Here is a 9,956-nt window from a genome sequence, read left to right on the forward strand (position 1 = left end):
GGGCATCTTCTGGGCCTCACCTGGGAGGGGTGCCCTGCTCCTGGGCCCCGGCCCCACCTGGCACTCGGGTCTTCAGCCAGCTGTCCACAGGGCGTCTTTTGGGCCCCTGACCCCAGCATCCTGGCCTGCCCCAAGAAGGCCAGACCACCGGGGACAGGAAATGTTCCCCTGGGGACTGTCCCCTCCCTCACCTGATGGTAGCAGGCCAGCTTTGTGACCACAGACAAGTCACCTCACTTTTCTGAGCCTTACTTTTCTCCTCTAGAAAATGGGAATATTTCTTCCTACCCTATTCACCCCATGGGATTGGCCAAAGATTGGAAAAGGTAAAACGGGGTGGGGGGCGAAAATGCTGGAAGAATTAGGAAGAGTTTGGACTCCTCCAGCCAGGCCACCTGCCTGGCCCTGGACCACATGCCACCTTGGGAGGCATCAGCCCGAAAGTGTGTTGGGCGTTTGACCATCCACAAAGCAAGGCTGACACTTCACAGTTTGTCTACACTATTGCATGGGACCCTTCCCCGTGGCACCCTGGTCTCTCCGACACTAGGGCCCCCTCCCCGCAACACCATCCCCCAGGCTGGGCTCTTCCTGGTGTTTGGAAGATGGGGGTCACCACCCTGCCCCCAACCAAACCGACCACTTGGAAATGTGTTTGTTGGGATGGGGTGGGCCTGAGGCTCTGAGGCTCCGGGTTGGAGTCACACTTGGAGAACCTACTTCAGTAAGCCCCCCACGGCCCCGGCGCTGCATTTGGGCCTTCAGGGGTCACAGCCTCGCAGGCCATGGGCAGCCGGACAGCCCGTCACAGCTCTGGGGCCCTGAGCCCGCAGCAGGGCCCTCCTCTGCTGTGTGAGACAGTGTGGCCTGATGTCAGCCTGGCTGCGGGGTGCCAACCCCCAGACCAGCCCAGCTGCCCAGGACCTGGGGGCCTGAGGCCGAAAATGGAATTGAGCAGTCCTTTCGGGAACCAGCCCCAGAGGAGAGGGGCCGGGTCAAGGACAGCCTCTGGGGTGCAGGAAACAGCAATATCCAGGGGGGCTGGAAGCCCGGCGAGAAAGGGAAGGGCTGGGTCATAGGGCTTCACAAAATATTTGAAATAGGCAGGAAGTGATGACTTCTTAATGTCTACACCCCTCACTCCCGCCGCCTGCTGCTGCACCAGCTCTGAGGCCACCAGGGTCCCAAGTCGGAATTTCAGGGAGCCCACAGCGTGGGCTGAGGTTGGTGCCCGCCCGGCGCCCATGATGAAGCCCAGGCTCCTCTCCCAGCCCTCCGGGATGTGCAGCCAAGCGGACGGTTCCGGGGGTGACCCGGCCCCAGAGGATGGCTCAGCACAGGGTCCCGTCTCAGTGCCAGACGGAGTCCCAGATTTATTCTGACGTCAGTGTGTAGCGACAGGCGTAAAATGTTCATATTTTTGACCCAGTAATTCTACTTCTGGGAATTTAACCTGAGGAAATAATGTGAAACCCAGAAAACCGGCCGCTTGGAGACTTCTCTGGCTGCAGCCAGAACCTGGAAGCAACCCAGATGTACGGGGAGGCTGGCTAAGAAAACCATCCGTGTCTGTCTAATTGAATAATGTGCAGTTGTTAGAAGGCATGCCTGTGGAAAGTTCCAACAACGTGGGAAATGGTTCCTATGTGATGGGGGGTGGAAGAGGTGGCAGACAGCATCTCCGGGCCACGCGGAAAAAGGCCTTGAATTTCATGTGTCCTCCCTATCCGCCCTGGTTCCGGGTGGTGGGAAACAGTGGTTTAGGTTCCTGCCTAAATGTTCTGCTCTGGTCCGTGGTCCACAGTGGGGACCTTCTTACAAAACCCTGGACTCGGAGACCTTCCACCTGGGCCCCCAGGGGCTGGAATCCCAGGGTCTGCCTTCAGCTCAGCAGGTGCAGGGAGGTCTCCAGAGGGGAGTTGGGAAGGAGGGTGCACGTGGCCTCCTTATGGGGGGTGGGGCGACAAGGACGTGAGCCCTTGAGGGTTAGTGGGTCCCGGGGAGCACAGGACCCCGCGGCTTGGCCTGCCAGGGTCAGGAGGCGGCCCTCAGCAGCTCTGGCCTTGGTACGGTGAGCACCAGTCTCCTCTAACCTCCGCAGGCGGCAGGCACGGGCCCAGGCGCTGGGCTCTGCCGCTGGCCGGGGTTAGGCTGGGGGCTCTTGCTTGGGAGACCACGGACAGCAGTAGCTCACGTTCATCCCAGCGGGCACCACTTTTACTCTCTCTAATGTGTTATCCGACCGTCCTTTGAGGAAGGCCTATGTAAAAGTGGGGAAACTGAGTCACATGGTGGTGGGGGGGAAGGCAGGGCAGGATTGGGTCCGATCACCCTAGCAGTGGCCGCAGCGTTTCTCCACAGTTCCCAGGACACCCTGGAGTCTGATGCATGACTTTGAGCTTCTGGTTTTCCTGGGGGAGGGGGTCTGAGCCTTCTCCAGGCTCCCCAAGCCCCCCATGCCATGCAGAGCGGAAAAGCCAGGGAGCTGGCCCGGGCTGGCCCGGGAGGAGCCTCCCACAGCCATCTGGCTGGCGCTGGGCCGCACACATCTCCCCAGAATACTTTCCGTTCTTTCTACTTAAGACCTAATTTCAGGGGTGACCCAGGAGCAAAACGGGGAGGCCAGCAGGCTGGGAAAGGCCACGCACCCATGGTGACCGATGCCCCCCTGCGTGGCACGGCAGCTTTCTCACCGTTAATCATCTCGATGCTCACACAAGACACAAGTAATTACCAGGCTGAGTGAGGGTGTTGATCTTCTCTCGCTGCCGCTGCTGGGAGCGCGGGGCTGGGTTGGGCCCAGGCTGGCCTCCCGTGGGCACGTGGGGCTCCCTCATTCCCTCCTCCCCCCCGATGGGGAACCAGCCCCAGGGGCGGGCAGGGAAGCCCCGGTCTGACTTCAGACCGTCCTGCTCTCGCCTCCTGGCCTTTGCCCCCAGCTCGCTCTGCCAGGCGCACGCCCCCACCCCCTCCCTGTTCCTAAAAGCGCAGCCCAGGGCCTAGTCTCTGGGAGCAACGCCAGCCCCGCTAACCTCCCCGGGCTCAGTCTTCTCACCTGGAAATAGGGGCAGCGCTACCTTCCTCATGGGCCGTGAGGTGACAGGGGCAGCTACGTGAGCTTTCTGGGGACCTCGTGGGGACAGGCTGAGCTTTGCCCTCAGCACGAATGAAGGAAGGAAGGAAGGAGGGGAATGCAGTCCTGACACGTCTACACACGATGTGCTCAGTGAGGAAAACAAGACAGGAAGGGCACGTGCTACAGGCCACGGTTGATACGAAGTGCTCACGAGAGGTAAATCCAGCAGGTAGAGCAGTGGCCGCCAGGGCTGCAGGCCGGCATAGGAGTGACTGCTGACGGGGAGGGCTCTCCTCTGGGGGTGACAAGGAGGTTCTGGAACTGGACAGTGGTGATGGTGGCCCACCACAGAAGATGTATGAGATGCCACTGAACGGGTCATCTTAAAGTGGCTACGTCTACGTTATGTGAATTTCATCTCAAGTGAAAAAACCAAAGCATGAACGGGTGGAGGTGCCCCCCCCAGGTAGCCGCCTACCCCCCGGCACGACTCTGGCCCCAGAGGTGAGCGCTGGCACTGTCCCCTCCCAGGTGAGGAAGCTCAGCCCAAGGAGGGAGGTGACTTGGTCAAGGGCACACGTGGTGGGTGGGGTTGAACCCAGGTCCCTAGCTGCAGAGTGGACACACAGGAGGCCCTCCGACCCGGTTTCCCCCTCTTAAGCCCAGGCCTCGGGCGTGGGGCAAGGTGAGGTCCGGTTCTGGGGGCCGAGAGTCTGTATTCCCCGAGGGCATCCTTGGAGGCAGGAAAAGGCTGGACCAGGCCTGGGGGGCAGGCAGGCGGGGGGGGGGGCGGGGGGTGGCCCTTTTGTGGGCCACACTCTCGACTCTGTCTGGTCCGCCCTCCCGCCCACATCCGGGGCCGCCGATGGCCGGAGTCTGGGCCTGACCCTGCGTGTAAACAGCTCCCGCCCCTGCCCTTCCTGTCCCTTCGGCCCCTCACCCCAAGCCAGGCCTCCCCTTCAGCCAGAGCCCAGGGGCTGAACCAGGGCCCCATGCCAGGGCCCAGAGCCGGGATCGCTGCCTGGCAGGCCCGCCTGGCACTCGGACCCTACCTGAGACGAGGTGACAGGCCCCCAGCACCGCTGCCCAGGGTGGGGCCAACCTTAGCCCCTGCGAGGGTGCGGTGCCCTCTCCCTGCCCTGACCTGGTGTCCCCGCCACTCGCTGGAGGCCGGGTGGATCTGAGGCTGGGAGCCAGCCCAGTTGCTTACAACCCCTGAGATGCAGGCCAGGGGGCCCTTCCCTCCTCCCCGTGCACCCCCACCCCAACTCTGCCTCTCACAGACTGTCCTCAAGGCTCCCGCTCAAGCTCCGGGCCACCTCTTCAAGGGACCCCCGCCCAGCCCGCGGCCCTTCCTCCCCTGCAAGGCGCGTCTGCCTCCTCCCACCGGTCAGGGCAGCCCCACGCCACTGCGTCCTCTGGGCTCCCACTTCACGGGCGGGGGCTCCTAGGGCAGGGAGGAGTTGACTTGCACTCTCCGGGCACCCAGCTAGGTCTCCGTGACTGTCCCAAGCTCTACGTGTGTGTGTTTGCACACGAGTGTGCGCATGCGTGCACGGGTGTGCGTGCGTGTGCACGCGCACGTGTCGGGGTGGGGCACGCTACGCGCTCTCGGCCTCGCTGGGCCACTGACGTCTGCTGCTGGGGAGATCCCCGGGCCGGGAAGGAGGAGAGGCCTTTCTCCCGCGGCGAGGCCCGGCTTCCCGAGTGTTGGCAGCGGGCACGCAGGCTCAGCTGGGCCCCTGGCCGGGGTCAGGCCCCCTATATGGCCGGGAGAGGCTCTTCCGGTGGGGCGACTTCTCGGGTCTGCGGGTGGACAGGCTCCTTGCTGCCGGCCGTCAGCCCAGCTCACTGATGCCTGCCCCAGGTTTGGCCCGCGCCGCGAGCCCCCCAGATGCCCCTAGACTGCCCAGACCTTCAGGCCCCCGTTTCCATTCCTGTCCTCGTTGTCCCTCGTCTTCTGTGTCCTCTGTCCTCCCCCAGAGGTTCCTGAGCCCGCCCTGTCCATCGCTCCCTCCCTCCATCTGCGTCCCTGGCAAGCCCCTGCCACTCCCAGAGCCTTTTCCTCTGCCTCACGGTGAGAACTTGGCCCTCCCAGCATTGGGGACCCCGGCCCACTTGCCTTTGGCCATGTTCCCACTCCCAGTGTTGCCTCCTCCAGGGAGCCCTCCTGGCTTGTTCCAATGCCAACAGGAACCCCCTCGGCCAACTCCATGGAGCCAGTCAGAGCCTCAGTGAGCCCTGGCCGGTGAGGTCAGTGGCCATCCCCATTTGACAGACGGGAAACTGCGGCTGGGAGCAGAGAGCCGCTGGCCAAAGACCACACAGATGTGTGGTCAGATGTGTGGCTGAGCGGGGCCACGTCCCCTTGGAACAGGTGAGAATGTCCTTCCCTCCCTGTCTAATCCCCAGGGGAGCCATCGGACGGCAGTGCCTCCCACTGAAAAGGGACGGAGGGGCTGCCCTTCCCCAAGCTTTGGCCTCCCAGGAGCCCAGCCTGATCCATCTCCTGGCCCCAGCTGGCCTGCTGCCTGTCAGCGTCCCTTGCCAGGGCCGTGGATGCCAGGACAGGGCTGGTCAGGGCCCTGCCACACCCCAGGCTCTCTATGGCATCCACTGACCACCTGTTTCCGGGATGGCATGTCCCTCGGCTGGGGCAGAGAGGGGACAGACCGCCGCACCCTGGGCCTCCCGGCTGCCCCTCTGGCCTCATTTCCCCTCAAGGCAGCCCCCCTTCCCTCGTCCTCCTCAGCTCCCCCGCCCCCCGTGACCCACCTGATCACCGATGTCACCGACAGCCCTCCCTGCACCTGGTCACACCCCAGGCCTGTTCCCACCTCCTGGCCTTTGCCCTTGGCTCCCTTTGCCAGGTGCACCCTCCCCCATCCACCCCCCCCCTTCTCCAGAGAGCACAGCACAGGACTTCTGTCTCTGGGAACGATGCCAGTCAGACTGGCCGTGATTTCTGGGGAGCTGATACTGGGCAGCCTCTCTGATACTTACCAACCCCCTTACCTCCCGCTCCCTGGGAGACACCATCCCTACCGCCTCCCCCATTTCACAGACAGCGGGCAGGGGTAACTTCTGAGCTGCTGACCATCACCCCAGATCTGCAGGGGTTACTTCACCACAGCGTCCGGGGCCCCACACGGCCCACAGCAGCCCCTCATGCTCCTGCATGGCCCACAGCCTGTCAGACAAGGGCCCTCTCCCTTCTCACAGACTCAGCAGATTTCCTTCCCTCTTCCCTTCCCTTCTGCCCCATCTCCCCTTCCCACCTTGGGCTGAGACCATTTTACTGCTGAGATCACTAAGGTCAACAGGGAGGCTGCAGGGTTGCTGGTAGTTGTGGCTGCCCAGGTGAATGGCGTACCCTGGTGTTGTGCAGTGCACAACCTGAACCACTGTGCTTGGCAGCCCGTGGTCACTCCCACTTGGTGCCTAAACCTGGCCAGTCTCTCCCTGTCCACCCTCTGCCTGACAGGTGTGAGTGACAGGAAGACTCAGAAGCTTGACAAGGATGTGCCTGGCTGGCCAAGTGCTGGGACCGTGGCCTCTTGGTGGCTCAGGCAGCATTCCTGGGATGCTTGTGCCCCATTCAGCAGCCAAGGCACTTGCTATGCAAACACTCAGGGCCCCACACACAATGGTTCCCGCCAGCCTGGCTGGCCAGCCAGACCCCCTCCTCCACCTCCTCCCTACACCATTGTCCTTCCCTCTGGAGAGGGGCAGTGTGGGGAGCACTGGGAGGGGGACCCAGGCCCGGTCCCTTTCTCCAAGGCAGGAAGGGGCTTCTGGGGTGGCTGGGAATGCAGGGGAGGATGAATGGCCATGCAAATGAGATGCTGATGAACCTGGGCCAGGATTCCTCAGCAATTGAGTCCTGGGAGCTGCCCCACCCCAGCCCAAGGGAAGGGCTCACCCACCCCGCCCCTGCCCCATCTGTGGGCTCAACTTCCAGCCCCTCCACTGGAAATTCCTTGGGTGGAGAGGGCAGCTCATCGGCCTCCCGCCTTGGCCTTACACATTCTCTTCCTTCTGTCTGGGACCCCAGCCTGGTGGGCGCCCCTCCTCGGGGTCTGGCCCTCCACAGCGTGGCCCATGCCGCAGGGGATTGTCATTGCGCACCTGCAATGGTGCTCCGTCACCCCGGCTGAGGTCTGAGTTGGAGAGGAAAGGGCCTACTTGGTCGGGACTGAGTTTTGGGGCCAGCAGCCACGTTTGATGAATGAATGGGCAACCTAGTCAGCCTTCCACACCTACTCCCACACACCCAGAGTCCCGACCCAGGCCTGGAACAGGGGGCTTTGACAGGACCCTGGCCCCTCCTTCGCTCCTCCTCCCCTGCTGTTGCCGACCCTTCCCTCTGCACTCGCGTTCCCAATGGGAATGCATTCGCCTGGTTCTGAAATCAACAAGGATCCAAAGAGCGTACTGAGGAAAGCTTTCCACACCCATCCCGGCTCTCCGCCCATCCTGAGGGCCAGCAGGTGTCGTGTCTGTGGGTCCTTCCTTAGACCAGATTCTGCAGGCACGGCGAGCGCACATCTCTCTGCCAGCCTGCTCTGTTCCTTGACACAGTCGGGAACCCATTCTGCACACCGCTGGGCATCACTCTTTTCACATACGACGTGCAGAAATGGCCCCTTATTAAAACTTGAAGGCCTTCTTCCGTACTCTTTTCTTTGTCCATATGGTTTCTACAGTCCACTGATGGGCATTTAGGGTTTTTTTTCTGGACAGCTCAGGAACCATGACCTTGTACCTGAGATCACTGTGGGCAGGATGCCTTCCTAGAGGTGGGACCACTGGGTCAAAGGATGTGCATTCGTAGTTCTGAGACAGTTTGCCAAATGGCCCCCTGCTGTGATTGTAACCATTTCCAATAATTTACAGTAATATGTGCGAGTCCCTGCATCCTCACTGCACTGCCAAGAGTGTGTCATCAGAGGCTCTGCCTATCTGATAGGTACACATGCCATCGGTGCATCTGTAATTTGCATTTCTCTCACCAAGACTGAGGCCAAGCATCTTTCATCTGTTCATGAGCCATTTGCTTTTCCTTTCATGTGAACTCTCTGTTCATATCCTTTGCTTTTTCATTTTTTTCCCCATACTGCATTGGTGACCGTTTTATTGATTTGTTGGAGAACTTTACTTATAAGATAAATGATCCCTTTGTGTGATAGAGCTTGCAAATATTTCCCCCATGTTGCTCTGGGTGGTTTTTGCTATGTTGAAATTTTATTTCATGTATTTGAATGGATCAAAACACTTCTTTGTGTAAATTTGGTTTTTGTATTTTATGTCATGCTTAGGAAGTTCTCACCTCAAATTTATAAAGAAATTTCTACTGTTTCTTTCTAGGCCTTTGTGGTTTTATTTTTCACCTTGAAATCTCTGACCCATCTGGAATTTATTTTGGTACGAGGTGTGAGATATAGCTCCAACCTTATTCTCTCTTTATTCTTTCCGGATGGCTTCCCAGGTATGGGTGGGTCTTTGAACCATCCATCTTTTCTCACTGATTTGAAATTCTATCTTTGTCACATGCTAAATTCTTTTACGTGTTTGAACCTGCTTTGGGGCTCTATTCTGTTCCATTAATCTACCTGTTTATTCTTGTACTAGTATCACACTGTTTTAATTATTGTAGCTTTAGAACCGTTTTGATACTTGGTGGGGCAAGTCTCCTCTTCTTACATTGACAGAGATTACAGGAGCCCACCCCAACATCCATGACCTTCTCCCTTCCTCCTTTGTAACCTGGTTTTATTTGAGGCAGAAAAGCACTAAAAACCTGCGTCTCCCAGCTTCAATGCAGAGAAGTGTGGCTACACGACTAGGTTCTAGACAGTGAGAGGGAAGTAGAAGTGAGGTTTAGTGCTTCCAAGGACTTTCCCTGTAAAGGAGGGTGTGAATGCTTCTTCTCCCTTTCTCCTCCCAGCTGCCTGGAATATGAGGTGATGGCTGGAACTCCAGCAGCCATCTTGCACCACTGGGCAAACTTGGAAAGGAAATCACACAACAGAAGGGCAGGGGGGAGAGATGGAAGGCTCCTGAGTCCTGAATACCACGGAACCACTGCAGCGCTGTACTGCCTGCCTCACTCAAGGCTCCTTTTACAGGAGAGAGAAATAAACACTCATCAGAATAAACCTCTGAATATGGGTCTCTGTTATAGTAACCAAACCTAATTCTTATTGAAACATATTTGTTCTTTTTCAGAATTTTCTTGGCTGTTTTTGCTTGTTTAGTTTTCTACATGAACCTTAGAATTAGTTTGTTTAATTTAAAAATAAATCTTATTGGTTTTTAAAAAGTGAAACATTATTATATTTATGGATTTATTAAGGAGAATTGATGTCTTTATGGTATTTTTTTATTTTAAAAGTTAGGCCTTGGGCTTCCCTGGTGGCGCAGTGGTTGAGAATCTGCCTGCCAATGCAGGGGACACGGGTTCGAGCCCTGGTCTGGGAAGATCCCACATGCCGCGGAGCAACTGGGCCCGTGAGCCACAACTACTGAGCCTGAGCGTCTGGAGCCTCTGCTCCGCAACAAGAGAGGCCGCGATAGTGACAGGCCCGCGCACCGCGATGAAGAGTGGCCCCCACTCGCCGCAACTGGAGAAAGCCCTCACACAGAAACGAAGACCCAACACAGCCAAAAATAAACATAATAAATAAATAATAAATAAAAATTTAAAAAAAAAACAAAAAAAACAAAACAAAACCAAAAAAAAAAGTTAGGCCTTTCCATTTGTTTAAATATTCCTTTACATCCCTCAGTTGCATTTAAAATCTTTCTTAATATGGATCTGGAATATTTCTTATTGATTTCCAAATACTTTATAATTTTACAGCAATCATATAGGGGATCC

The sequence above is a fragment of the Balaenoptera acutorostrata genome, chromosome 6, assembly GCF_949987535.1.
Source record: "Balaenoptera acutorostrata chromosome 6, mBalAcu1.1, whole genome shotgun sequence".
Taxonomy (NCBI): domain Eukaryota; kingdom Metazoa; phylum Chordata; class Mammalia; order Artiodactyla; family Balaenopteridae; genus Balaenoptera; species Balaenoptera acutorostrata.